Genomic DNA, 14,283 nt, shown 5'->3' with positions numbered 1-14,283 from the left:
TCTTTCTAACTAATCTTTCTTCTTTCTTTCTTTCTTTCTTTCTAACTAATATTTCTTCTTTCTTTCTTTCTTTCTTTCTTTCTTTCTTTCTTTCTTTCTTTCTTTCTTTCTTTCTTTCTTTCTTTCTTTCTTTCTAACTAATATTTCTTTCTTTCTAACTAATATTTCTTTCTTTCTAACTGATATTTCTTCTTTCTTTCTTTCTAACTAATCTTTCTTCTTTCTTTCTAACTAATCTTTCTTCTTTCTTTCTTTCTTTCTTTCTTTCTTTCTTTCTTTCTTTCTTTTTTACTTTTTCTTTCTTTCTTTCTAACTAATCTTTCTTCTTTCTTTCTTTCTTTCTTTCTAACTAATCTTTCTTCTTTCTTTCTTTCTAACTAATCTTTCTTTTTTCTTTCTTTCTTTCTAACTAATCTTTCTTCTTTCTTTCTTTCTTTCTTTCTTTCTTTCTTTCTTTCTTTCTTTCTTTCTTTCTTTCTTTCTAACTAATTCTTTCTTCTTTCTTTCTTTCTTTCTAACTAATATTTCTTCTTTCTTTCTTTCTTTCTTTCTAACTAATCTTTCTTTCTAACTAATTCTTTCTTTCTTTCTTTCTAACTAATATTTCTTCTTTCTTTCTTTCTTTCTTTCTAACTAATCTTTCTTCTTTCTTTCTTTCTTTCTTTCTTTCTTTCTAACTAATCTATCTTTCTTTCTAACTAATCTATCTGTCTTTCTTTCTAACTAATATTTCTTTCTAACTAATCTTTCTTTTATTGAAACCAATCTTTCTATCTATCTAACTAATCTTTCTTTTCTTTCTAACGTATCGTTTTCTTTCTAACTATTCTTTCTTTCTAACTAATCCATCTATCAAACTTCAAACTATTTTAAACTTCTTCAAACTCTCTGGTCCGGCTTTCTCAAGCCAACTTAAAGTTTGTGTCATCAAACTTTTTTTCTAGTTATTCTTTTTCTTCTTCTTTTTCTTAACCAAAATTTTCTGACTGCTACTCCTCCTAGAGCTTTAACTCTACAAACTCCAAACTCGGGTCAGACCTTCAGACTGTTCTGACTTAGTGTGCTATATCTTTTCAGACTGATTTGACTTTCAGATTTCTTAAAAATTAATATTAAAAATCATAAAAATCCCATTGACTTTCATTGCAACAGTTCAAATTGAGCCAAGGCTACGGTGGCCCAGCAGTGTACAACACAAAAACTCAAATCTAAACTCCCTGAAGCCCAAGACTCAATTAAACTACCATTCTATATGTACTAATGAACTTATCTATCTATCTATCTATCTATCTATCTATCTATCTATCTATCTATCTATCTATCTATCTATCTATCTATCCATCTATCTATCTCTTTCTATCTATCTATCTATCTATCTATCTATCTATCTATCTATCTATCTATCTATCTATCTATCTATCTATCTATCTATCCATCTATCCATCTACTAATGAATTTATCTATCTATCTATCTATCTATCTATCCATCTATCCATCTCTTTCTATCCATCTATCCATCTATCCATCTATCCATCTATCCATCTATCTATCTCTATATCCATCTATCTAATCTATCTTTCTTTCTTACTAACTAATCTATCTTTCTTTCTTACTAACTAATCTATCTTTCTTTCTTACTAACTAATCTATCTTTCTTTCTTTCTTTCTTTATTTCTTTCTTTCTTTCTAACTAATCTTTCTTCTTTCTTTCTTTCTTTCTAACTAATCTTTCTTCTTTCTTTCTGTCTTTCTTTCTAACTAATATTTCTTTTTTCTTTTTTTCTTACTAACTAATCTATCTTTCTTTCTTTCTAACTAATCTTTCTTCTTTCTTTCTTTCTTTCTAACTAATCTTTCTTCTTTCTTTCTTTCTTTCTAACTAATCTTTCTTTCTTTCTTTCTTTCTTTCTTTCTAACTAATATTTCTTCTTTCTTTCTTTCTAACTAATCTTTCTTCTTTCTAACTAATCTTTCTTCTTTCTTTCTGTCTTTCTTTCTTTCTAACTAATATTTCTTTTTTCTTTTTTTCTTACTAACTAATCTATCTTTCTTTCTTTCTAACTAATCTTTCTTCTTTCTTTCTTTCTTTCTAACTAATCTTTCTTCTTTCTTTCTTTCTTTCTTTCTTTCTTTCTTTCTTTCTTTCTTTCTTTCTTTCTAACTAATATTTCTTCTTTCTAACTAATATTTCTTCTTTCTAACTAATCTTTCTTCTTTCTTTCTAACTAATCTTTCTTCTTTCTTTCTAACTAATCTTTCTTTCTTTCTAACTAATCTTTCTTTCTAACTAATCTTTCTTCTTTCTTTCTTTCTTTCTTTCTAACTAATCTTTCTTCTTTCTTTCTTTCTTTCTTTCTTTCTAACTAATCTTTCTTCTTTCTTTCTTTCTTTCTTTCTTTCTTTCTTTCTTTTTCTTTCTTTCTTTCTAACTAATCTTTCTTCTTTCTTTCTTTCTTTCTAACTAATCTTTCTTCTTTCTTTCTTTCTTTCTTTCTTTCTTTCTAACTAATCTTTCTTTCTTTCTTTCTTTCTAACTAATCTTTCTTTCTTTCTTTCTTTCTTTCTAACTAATCTTTCTTCTTTCTTTCTAACTAATCTTTCTTCTTTCTTTCTAACTAATCTTTCTTCTTTCTTTCTTTCTTTCTTTTTCTTTCTTTCTTTCTTTCTTTCTTTCTTTCTTTCTTTCTTTCTTTCTAACTAATCTTTCTTCTTTCTTTCTTTCTTTCTTTCTTTCTTTCTAACTAATCTTTCTTCTTTCTTTCTTTCTTTCTAACTAATCTTTCTTTTTTCTTTCTTTCTTTCTTTCTTTCTTTCTTTCTTTCTTTCTTTCTTTCTTTCTTTCTTTCTTTCTTTCTAACTAATCTTTCTTCTTTCTTTCTTTCTAACTAATCTTTCTTCTTTCTTTCTTTCTTTCTTTCTTTCTTTTTCTTTCTTTCTTTCTAACTAGTCTTTCTTCTTTCTTTCTTTCTTTCTTTCTTTCTTTCTTTCTTTCTAACTAATCTTTCTTTCTTTCTTTCTAACTAATCTTTCTTTCTTTCTTTCTAACTAATCTTTCTTTCTTTCTTTCTTTCTTTCTAACTAATCTTTCTTCTTTCTTTCTAACTAATCTTTCTTCTTTCTTTCTAACTAATCTTTCTTCTTTCTTTCTTTCTTTCTTTCTTTCTTTCTTTCTTTCTTTCTTTCTTTCTAACTAATCTTTCTTCTTTCTTTCTTTCTTTCTTTCTTTCTTTATAACTAATCTTTCTTCTTTCTTTCTTTCTTTCTAACTAATCTTTCTTCTTTCTTTCTTTCTTTCTAACTAATCTTTCTTTTTTCTTTCTTTCTTTCTTTCTTTCTTTCTTTCTTTCTTTCTTTCTTTCTTTCTTTCTTTCTTTCTAACTAATCTTTCTTCTTTCTTTCTTTCTTTCTTTCTTTCTAACTAATCTTTCTTCTTTCTTTCTTTCTTTCTTTCTAACTAATCTTCTTTCTTTCTTTCTTTCTTTCTTTCTTTCTTTCTTTCTTTCTTTCTTTCTTTCTTTCTTTCTTTCTTTCTTTCTTTCTTTCTTTCTAACTAATCTTTCTTTCTTTCTTTCTAACTAATCTTTCTTTCTTTCTTTCTTTCTTTCTAACTAATCTTTCTTCTTTCTTTCTAACTAATCTTTCTTCTTTCTTTCTAACTAATCTTTCTTCTTTCTTTCTTTCTTTCTTTCTTTCTTTCTTTCTTTCTTTCTTTCTTTCTTTCTAACTAATCTTTCTTTCTAACTAATTCTTTCTTTCTTTCTAACTAATCTTTCTTCTTTCTTCTTTCTTTCTTTCTAACTAATCTTTCTTTCTTTCTTTCTAACTAATCTTTCTTTTTTCTTTCTTTCTTTCTTTCTTTCTTTCTTTCTTTCTTTCTTTCTTTCTTTCTTTCTTTCTTTCTTTCTTTCTTTCTTTCTAACTAATATTTCTTCTTTCTTTCTTTCTAACTAATATTTCTTCTTTCTAACTAATCTTTCTTCTTTCTTTCTAACTAATCTTTCTTTCTTTCTAACTAATCTTTCTTTCTTTCTAACTAATCTTTCTTCTTTCTTTCTTTCTTTCTTTCTTTCTTTCTTTCTTTCTTTCTTTCTAACTAATCTTTCTTCTTTCTTTCTTTCTTTCTTTCTAACTAATCTTTCTTCTTTCTTTCTTTCTTTCTTTCTTTCTTTTTCTTTCTTTCTTTCTAACTAATCTTTCTTCTTTCTTTCTTTCTTTCTAACTAATCTTTCTTCTTTCTTTCTTTCTTTCTAACTAATCTTTCTTCTTTCTTTCTTTCTTTCTTTCTAATCTTTCTTTCTTTCTTTCTAACTAATCTTTCTTCTTTCTTTCTTTCTTTCTAACTCATCTTTCTTTATTTCTTTCTTTTTCTTTCTTTCTTTCTAACTAATCTTTCTTCTTTCTTTCTTTCTTTCTTTCTTTCTTTCTTTCTTTCTTTCTTTCTTTCTAACTAATCTTTCTTCTTTCTTTCTTTCTTTCTTTCTAACTAATCTTTCTTTCTAACTAATTCTTTCTTTCTTTCTAACTAATCTTTCTTCTTTCTTCTTTCTTTCTTTCTTTCTTTCTAACTAATCTTTCTTTCTTTCTTTCTAACTAATCTTTCTTTTTTCTTTCTTTCTTTCTTTCTTTCTTTCTTTCTTTCTTTCTTTCTTTCTTTCTTTCTAACTAATATTTCTTCTTTCTTTCTTTCTAACTAATATTTCTTCTTTCTAACTAATCTTTCTTCTTTCTTTCTAACTAATCTTTCTTTCTTTCTAACTAATCTTTCTTTCTTTCTAACTAATCTTTCTTCTTTCTTTCTTTCTTTCTTTCTTTCTTTCTAACTAATCTTTCTTCTTTCTTTCTTTCTTTCTTTCTAACTAATCTTTCTTCTTTCTTTCTTTCTTTCTTTCTTTCTTTTTCTTTCTTTCTTTCTAACTAATCTTTCTTCTTTCTTTCTTTCTTTCTAACTAATCTTTCTTCTTTCTTTCTTTCTTTCTAACTAATCTTTCTTCTTTCTTTCTTTCTTTCTTTCTAATCTTTCTTTCTTTCTTTCTAACTAATCTTTCTTTCTTTCTTTCTTTCTTTCTTTCTTTCTAACTAATCTTTCTTCTTTCTTTCTAACTAATCTTTCTTCTTTCTTTCTAACTAATCTTTCTTCTTTCTTTCTTTCTTTCTTTCTTTCTTTCTTTCTTTCTTTCTAACTAATCTTTCTTCTTTCTTTCTTTCTTTCTTTCTTTCTTTCTTTCTTTCTTACTAATCTTTCTTCTTTCTTTCTTTCTTTCTAACTAATCTTTCTTCTTTCTTTCTTTCTTTCTAACTAATCTTTCTTTTTTTCTTTCTTTCTTTCTTTCTTTCTTTCTTTCTTTCTTTCTTTCTTTCTAACTAATATTTCTTCTTTCTTTCTTTCTTTCTAACTAATATTTCTTCTTTCTTTCTTTCTAACTAATATTTCTTCTTTCTAACTAATCTTTCTTCTTTCTTTCTAACTAATCTTTCTTTCTTTCTAACTAATCTTTCTTTCTTTCTAACTAATCTTTCTTCTTTCTTTCTTTCTTTCTAACTAATCTTTCTTTTTTCTTTCTTTCTTTCTTTCTTTCTTTCTTTCTTTCTTTCTTTCTTTCTTTCTTTCTTTCTTTCTTTCTAACTAATCTTTCTTCTTTCTTTCTTTCTTTCTTTCTTTCTAACTAATCTTTCTTCTTTCTTTCTTTCTTTCTTTCTAACTAATCTTTCTTCTTTCTTTCTAACTAATCTTTCTTTCTTTCTAACTAATCTTTCTTTCTTTCTTTCTAACTAATCTTTCTTCTTTCTTTCTTTCTTTCTTTCTTTCTAACTAATCTTTCTTTCTAACTAATTCTTTCTTTCTTTCTAACTAATCTTTCTTCTTTCTTTCTTTCTTTCTTTCTAACTAATCTTTCTTTCTTTCTAACTAATCTTTCTTCTTTCTTTCTTTCTTTCTTTCTAACTAATCTTTCTTTCTTATTTAATTCTTTCTTTCTTTCTTTCTAACTAATCTTTCTTCTTTCTTTCTTTCTAGCTAATCTTTCTTCTTTCTTTCTAACTAATCTTTCTTCTTTCTTTCTTTCTAGCTAATCTTTCTTCTTTCTTTCTAACTAATCTTTCTTCTTTCTTTCTTTCTTTCTAACTAATCTTTCTTCTTTCTTTCTTTCTAGCTAATCTTTCTTCTTTCTTTCTAACTAATCTTTCTTCTTTCTTTCTTTCTTTCTAACTAATCTTTCTTCTTTCTTTCTTTCTTTCTAACTCATCTTTCTTTATTTCTTTCTTTTTCTTTCTTTCTTTCTAACTAATCTTTCTTCTTTCTTTCTTTCTTTCTTTCTTTCTTTCTTTCTAACTAATCTTTCTTCTTTCTTTCTTTCTTTCTTTCTAACTAATCTTTCTTTCTAACTAATTCTTTCTTTCTTTCTAACTAATCTTTCTTCTTTCTTCTTTCTTTCTTTCTTTCTTTCTAACTAATCTTTCTTTCTTTCTTTCTAACTAATCTTTCTTATTTCTTTCTTTCTTTCTAGCTAATCTTTCTTCTTTCTTTCTAACTAATCTTTCTTCTTTCTTTCTTCTTTCTTTCTTTCTTTCTAACTAATCTTTCCTTCTAACTAATTCTTTCTTTCTTTCTAACTAATCTTTCTTCTTTCTTTCTTTCTTTCTTTCTTTCTTTCTTTCTTTCTTTCTTTCTTTCTTTCTTTCTTTCTTTCTTTCTAACTAATCTTTCTTTCTTTCTTTCTTTCTAACTAATCTTTCTTCTTTCTTTCTTTCTTTCTTTCTAGCTAATCTTTCTTCTTTCTTTCTAACTAATCTTTCTTCTTTCTTTCTTTCTTTCTTTCTAACTAATCTTTCTTATTTCTTTCTTTCTTTCTTTCTAACTAATCTTTCTTATTTCTTTCTTTCTTTCTTTCTAACTAATCTTTCTTCTTTCTTTCTTTCTTTCTTTTTCTTTCTTTCTTTCTAACTAATCTTTCTTCTTTCTTTCTTTCTTTCTAACTAATCTTTCTTCTTTCTTTCTTTCTTTCTTTCTTTCTTTCTTTCTTTCTTTCTAACTAATCTTTCTTCTTTCTTTCTTTCTTTCTTTCTTTCTTTCTTTCTTTCTTTCTTTCTTTCTTTCTTTCTTTCTTTCTTTCTTTCTTTCTTTCTTTCTAACTAATCTTTCTTTCTTTCTTTCTAACTAATCTTTCTTCTTTCTTTCTTTCTTTCTTTCTTTCTAGCTAATCTTTCTTCTTTCTTTCTAACTAATCTTTCTTCTTTCTTTCTTTCTTTCTTTCTTTCTTTCTTTCTAACTGATATTTCTTCTTTCTTTCTTTCTAACTAATCTTTCTTTCTTTCTTTCTAACTAATCTTTCTTCTTTCTTTCTAACTAATCTTTCTTCTTTCTTTCTTTCTTTCTTTTTTACTTTTTCTTTCTTTCTTTCTAACTAATCTTTCTTCTTTCTTTCTTTCTTTCTTTCTTTCTTTCTTTCTAACTAATCTTTCTTCTTTCTTTCTTTCTTTCTTTCTAACTAATCTTTTTTCTTTCTTTCTTTCTTTCTTTCTTTCTTTCTTTCTTTCTTTCTTTCTAACTAATCTTTCTTCTTTCTTTCTTTCTTTCTAACTAATCTTCTTTCTTTCTTTCTTTCTAACTAATCTTTCTTCTTTCTTTCTTTCTTTCTTTCTTTCTTTCTTTCTTTCTTTCTTTCTTTCTTTTCTTTTCTTTCTTTCTTTTTCTTTCTTTCTAACTAATCTTTCTTTCTTTCTTTCTTTCTTTCTTTCTTTCTAACTAATCTTTCTTCTTTCTTTCTTTCTTTCTTTCTAACTAATCTTTCTTCTTTCTTTCTTTCTTTCTAACTAATCTTTCTTCTTTCTTTCTTTCTTTCTTTCTAACTAATCTTTCTTCTTTCTTTCTTTCTTTCTAACTAATCTTTCTTTCTTTCTTTCTTTCTAACTAATCTTTCTTTCTTTCTTTCTTTCTTTCTTTCTTTCTTTCTTTCTTTCTTTCTTTTCTTTCTTTCTTTCTAACTAATCTTTCTTCTTTCTTTCTAACTAATCTTTCTTCTTTCTTTCTTTCTTTCTTTCTTTCTTTCTTTCTTTCTTTCTAACTAATCTTTCTTCTTTCTTTCTTTCTTTCTTTCTAACTAATCTTTCTTCTTTCTTTCTTTTCTAACTAATCTTTCTTTCTTCTTTCTTTCTTTCTTTCTTTCTTTCTTTCTTTCTTTCTTTCTTTCTTTCTTTCTTTCTTTCTTTCTTTCTTTCTTTCTTCTTTCTTTCTTTTTCTTTCTTTCTTTCTACTATCTTTCTTCTTTCTTTCTTTCTTTCTAACTAATCTTTCTTCTTTCTTTCTTTCTTTCTAACTAATCTTTCTTCTTTCTTTCTTTCTAACTAATCTTTCTTCTTTCTTTCTTTCTTTCTTTCTTTCTTTCTTACTAATCTTTTCTTCTTTCTTTCTAACTAATCTTCTTCTTTCTTTCTTTCTTTCTTTCTTTCTTTCTTTCTTTCTTTCTTACTAATCTTTCTTCTTTCTTTCTTTCTTTCTTTCTTTCTTTCTTTCTTTCTACTAATCTTTCTTCTTTCTTTCTTTCTTTCTTTCTTTCTTTCTAACTAATCTTTTCTTCTTTCTTTCTAACTAATCTTTCTTCTTTCTTCTTTCTTTCTTTCTTTCTTTCTTTCTTTCTTTCTTTCTTTCTTTCTAACTAATCTTTCTTCTTTCTTTCTTTCTTTCTTTCTTTTTCTTTTTCTTACTAATCTTTCTTCTTTCTTTCTTCTTTCTTTCCTTTCTTTCTTTCTTTCTTTCTAACTAATCTTTCTTCTTTCTTTCTAACTAATCTTTTTCTTTCTTCTTTCTTTCTTTCTTTCTTTCTTTCTTTCTTTCTTTCTTTCTTTCTTTCTTCTTTCTTTCTTTCTAACTAATCTTTCTTCTTTCTTTCTTTCTTTCTTTCTTTCTTTCTTTTTCTTTCTTTCTTACTAATCTTTCTTCTTTCTTTCTTTCTTTCTAAGTAATCTTTCTTCTTTCTTTCTTTCTAACTATTCTTTCTTTCTTTCTTTCTTTCTTTCTTTCTTTCTTTCTTCCTTTCTTTCTTTCTTTCTTTCTTTTCTTTCTTTCTTTCTAACTAATCTTTCTTCTTTCTTTCTTTCTTTCTAACTAATCTTTCTTCTTTCTTTCTTTCTTTCTAACTAATCTTTCTTCTTTCTTTCTTTCTAACTAATCTTTCTTCTTTCTTTCTTTCTTTCTTTCTTTCTTTCTTTCTTTCTTTCTTTCTTTCTTTCTTTCTAACTAATCTTTCTTCTTTCTTTCTAACTAATCTTTCTTCTTCTTTCTTTCTTTCTTTCTTTCTTTCTTTCTAACTAATCTTTCTTCTTTCTTTCTTTCTTTCTTTCTTTCTTTCTTTTTCTTTCTTTCTTACTAATCTTTCTTCTTTCTTTCTTTCTTTCTTTCTTTCTTTCTTTCTAACTAATCTTTCTTCTTTCTTTCTTTCTTTCTTTCTTTCTTTCTTTCTTTCTTTCTTTCTTTCTTTCTTTCTAACTAATCTTTCTTCTTTCTTTCTTTCTTTCTTTCTTTCTTTTTCTTTCTTCTTTCTTTCTTTCTTTCTAAGTAATCTTTCTTCTTTCTTTCTTTCTAACTATTCTTTCTTTCTTTCTTTCTTTCTTTCTTTCTTTCTTTCTTTCTAACTAATCTTTCTTTCTAACTAATTCTTTCTTTCTTTCTTTCTTTCTTTCTTTCTTTCTTTTTCTTTCTTTCTTTCTTTCTTTCATTCTTTCTTTCTTTCTTTCTTTCTAACTAATATTTCTTCTTTCTTTCTTCTTTCTTTCTTTCTTTCTTTCTTTCTTTCTTTCTTTCTTTCTAACTAATATTTCTTCTTTCTTTCTTTCTAACTAATCTTTCTTTCTTTCTTTCTAACTGATCTTTCTTTCTTTCTTTCTTTCTTTCTAACTAATCTTTCTTCTTTCTTTCTTTCTTTCTTTCTTTCTTTCTTTCTTTCTTTCTTTCTTTCTTTCTTTCTTTCTTTCTTTCTTTCTTTCTTTCTAACTAATCTTTCTTCTTTCTTTCTTTCTTTCTTTCTAACTAATCTTTCTTCTTTCTTTCTTTCTTTCTTTCTTTCTTTCTTTCTTTCTTTCTTTCTTTCTTTCTTTCTTTCTAACTAATCTTTCTAACTAATTATTTCTTTCTTTCTTTCTAACTAATATTTCTTCTTTCTTTCTTTCTTTCTTTCTTTCTTTCTAACTAATATTTCTTCTTTCTTTCTTTCTTTCTAACTAATATTTCTTCTTTCTTTATTTCTTTCTTTCTTTCTAACTAATCTTTCTTCTTTCTTTCTTTCTTTCTTTCTAACTAATCTTTCTTCTTTCTTTCTTTCTTCTTTCTTTCTTTCTTTCTTTCTTTCTTTCTTTCTTTCTTTCTTTCTTTCTTTCTTTCTTTCTTTCTAACTAATCTTTCTTCTTTCTTTCTTTCTTTCTTTCTTTCTTTCTTTCTTTCTTTCTTTCTTTCTTTCTTTCTAACTAATATTTCTTCTTTCTTTCTTTCTTTCTAACTAATATTTCTTCTTTCTTTATTTCTTTCTTTCTTTCTAACTAATCTTTCTTCTTTCTTTATTTCTTTCTTTCTTTCTAACTAATCTTTCTTCTTTCTTTCTTTCTTTCTAACTAATCTTTCTCTTCTTTCTTTCTTTCTTTCTTTCTTTCTTTCTTTCTTTCTTTCTAACTAATCTTTCTTCTTTCTTTCTTTCTTTCTTTCTTTCTTTCTAACTAATCTTTCTTCTTTCTTTCTAACTAATCTTTCTTCTTTCTTTCTTTCTTTCTTTCTTTCTTTCTTTCTTTCTTTCTTTCTTTCTAACTAATCTTTCTTCTTTCTTTCTTTCTTTCTTTCTTTTTCTTTCTTTCTTACTAATCTTTCTTTCTTTCTTTCTTTCTTTCTTTCTTTCTTTCTTTCTTTCTAACTAATCTTTCTTCTTTCTTTTCTAACTAATCTTTCTTCTTTCTTTCTTTCTTTCTTTCTTTCTTTCTTTCTTTCTTTCTTTCTTTCTTTCTAACTAATCTTTCTTCTTTCTTTCTTTCTTTCTTTCTTTCTTTCTTTTTCTTTCTTTCTTACTAATCTTTCTTCTTTCTTTCTTTCTTTCTAAGTAATCTTTCTTCTTTCTTTCTTTCTAACTATTCTTTCTTTCTTTCTTTCTTTCTTTCTTTCTTTCTTTCTTCCTTTCTTTCTTTCTTTCTTTCTTTTTCTTTCTTTCTTTCTAACTAATCTTTCTTCTTTCTTTCTTTCTTTCTAACTAATCTTTCTTCTTTCTTTCTTTCTTTCTAACTAATCTTTCTTCTTTCTTTCTTTCTAACTAATCTTTCTTCTTTCTTTCTTTCTTTCTTTCTTTCTTTCTTTCTTTCTAACTAATCTTTCTTCTTTCTTTCTAACTAATCTTTCTTCTTTCTTTCTTTCTTTCTTTCTTTCTTTCTTTCTAACTAATCTTTCTTCTTTCTTTCTTTCTTTCTTTCTTTCTTTCTTTTTCTTTCTTTCTTACTAATCTTTCTTCTTTCTTTCTTTCTTTCTTTCTTTCTTTCTTTCTAACTAATCTTTCTTCTTTCTTCTTTCTTTCTTTCTTTCTTTCTTTCTTTCTTTCTTTCTTTCTTTCTTTCTTTCTAACTAATCTTTCTTCTTTCTTTCTTTCTTTCTTTCTTTCTTTTTCTTCTTCTTTCTTTCTTTCTTTCTAAGTAATCTTTCTTCTTTCTTTCTTTCTAACTATTCTTTCTTTCTTTCTTTCTTTCTTTCTTTCTTTCTTTCTTTCTAACTAATCTTTCTTTCTAACTAATTCTTTCTTTCTTTCTTTCTTTCTTTCTTTCTTTTCTTTCTTTCTTTCTTTCTTTCATTCTTTCTTTCTTTCTTTCTTTCTAACTAATATTTCTTCTTTCTTTCTTTCTTTCTTTCTTTCTTTCTTTCTTTCTTTCTTTCTTTCTTTCTTTCTTTCTTTCTTTCTAACTAATATTTCTTCTTTCTTTCTTTCTAACTAATCTTTCTTTCTTTCTTTCTAACTGATCTTTCTTTCTTTCTTTCTTTCTTTCTAACTAATCTTTCTTCTTTCTTTCTTTCTTTCTTTCTTTCTTTCTTTCTTTCTTTCTTTCTTTCTTTCTTTCTTTCTTTCTTTCTTTCTAACTAATCTTTCTTCTTTCTTTCTTTCTTTCTTTCTAACTAATCTTTCTTCCTTTCTTTCTTTCTTTCTTTCTTTCTTTCTTTCTTTCTTTCTTTCTAACTAATCTTTCTAACTAATTATTTCTTTCTTTCTTTCTAACTAATATTTCTTCTTTCTTTCTTTCTTTCTTTCTTTCTTTCTAACTAATATTTCTTCTTTCTTTCTTTCTTTCTAACTAATATTTCTTCTTTCTTTATTTCTTTCTTTCTTTCTAACTAATCTTTCTTCTTTCTTTCTTTCTTTCTTTCTAACTAATCTTTCTTCTTTCTTTCTTTCTTTCTTTCTTTCTTTCTTTCTTTCTTTCTTTCTTTCTTTCTTTCTTTCTTTCTAACTAATCTTTCTTCTTTCTTTCTTTCTTTCTTTCTTTCTTTCTTTCTTTCTTTCTTTCTTTCTTTCTAACTAATATTTCTTCTTTCTTTCTTTCTTTCTAACTAATATTTCTTCTTTCTTTATTTCTTTCTTTCTTTCTAACTAATCTTTCTTCTTTCTTTCTTTCTTTCTTTCTAACTAATCTTTCTTCTTTCTTTCTTTCTTTCTTTCTTTCTTTCTTTCTTTCTTTCTTTCTTTCTTTCTTTCTTTCTTTCTAACTAATCTTTCTTCTTTCTTTCTTTCTTTCTTTCTTTCTTTCTTTCTTTCTTTCTTTCTTTCTTTCTAACTAATATTTCTTCTTTCTTTCTTTCTTTCTAACTAATATTTCTTCTTTCTTTATTTCTTTCTTTCTTTCTAACTAATCTTTCTTCTTTCTTTATTTCTTTCTTTCTTTCTAACTAATCTTTCTTCTTTCTTTCTTTCTTTCTAACTAATCTTTCTTCTTTCTTTCTTTCTTTCTTTCTTTCTTTCTTTCTTTCTTTCTTTCTAACTAATCTTTCTTCTTTCTTTCTTTCTTTCTTTCTTTCTTTCTTTCTAACTAATCTTTCTTCTTTCTTTCTTTCTTTCTTTCTAACTAATCTTTCTTCTTTCTTTCTTTCTAACTAATCTTTCTTTCTAACTAATTCTTTCTTTCTTTCTAACTAATCTTCTTTCTTTCTTTCTTTCTTTCTTTCTTTCTAACTAATCTTTCTTTCTAACTAATTCTTTCTTTCTTTCTAACTAATCTTTCTTCTTTCTTTCTTTCTAGCTAATCTTTCTTCTTTCTTTCTAACTAATCTTTCTTCTTTCTTTCTTTCTAGCTAATCTTTCTTCTTTCTTTCTAACTAATCTTTCTTCTTTCTTTCTTTCTTTCTTTCTAACTAATCTTTCTTCTTTCTTTCTTTCTTTCTAACTCATCTTTCTTTATTTCTTTCTTTTTCTTTCTTTCTTTCTAACTAATCTTTCTTCTTTCTTTCTTTCTAACTAATCTTTCTTCTTTCTTTCTTTCTTTCTTTCTTTCTTTCTTTCTAACTAATCTTTCTTTCTAACTAATTCTTTCTTTCTTTCTAACTAATCTCTTTCTTTCTTTCTTCTTTCTTTCTTTCTTTCTTTCTAACTAATCTTTCTTTCTTTCTTTCTAACTAATCTTTCTTATTTCTTTCTTTCTTTCTAGCTAATCTTTCTTCTTTCTTTCTTCTTTCTTTCTTTCTTTCTAACTAATCTTTCTTCTTTCTTTCTTTCTTTTTCTTTCTTTCTTTCTAACTAATCTTTCTTCTTTCTTTCTTTCTTTCTAACTAATCTTTCTTCTTTCTTTCTTTCTTTCTTTCTTTCTTTCTTTCTTTCTTTCTTTCTTTCTTTCTTTCTTTCTTTCTTTCTTTCTTTCTTTCTTTCTAACTAATCTTTCTTTCTAACTAATTCTTTCTTTCTTTCTTTCTTTTTCTAACTAATCTTTCTTCTTTCTTTCTTTCTTTCTTTCTAGCTAATCTTTCTTCTTTCTTTCTTTCTTTCTTTTTTACTTTTTCTTTCTTTCTTTCTAACTAATCTTTCTTCTTTCTTTCTTTCTTTCTTTCTTTCTAACTAATCTTTCTTCTTTCTTTCTAACTAATCTTTCTTCTTTCTTTCTTTCTTTCTTTCTAACTAATCTTTCTTCTTTCTTTCTTTCTTTCTAACTAATCTTTCTTTTTTCTTTCTTTCTTTCTTTCTTTCTAACTAATCTTTCTTTTTTCTTTCTTTCTTTCTTTCTTTCTTTCTTTTTTTCTTTCTTTCTTTCTTTCTTTCTTTCTTTCTTTCTTTCTTTCTTTCT

Source organism: Siphateles boraxobius, unplaced genomic scaffold, assembly GCF_051911475.1.
Source record: "Siphateles boraxobius isolate OS27281-9 unplaced genomic scaffold, OSU_SipBor_1 26, whole genome shotgun sequence".
Lineage (NCBI taxonomy): Eukaryota > Metazoa > Chordata > Actinopteri > Cypriniformes > Leuciscidae > Siphateles > Siphateles boraxobius.
Note: the sequence above shows the minus strand (reverse complement) of the source record.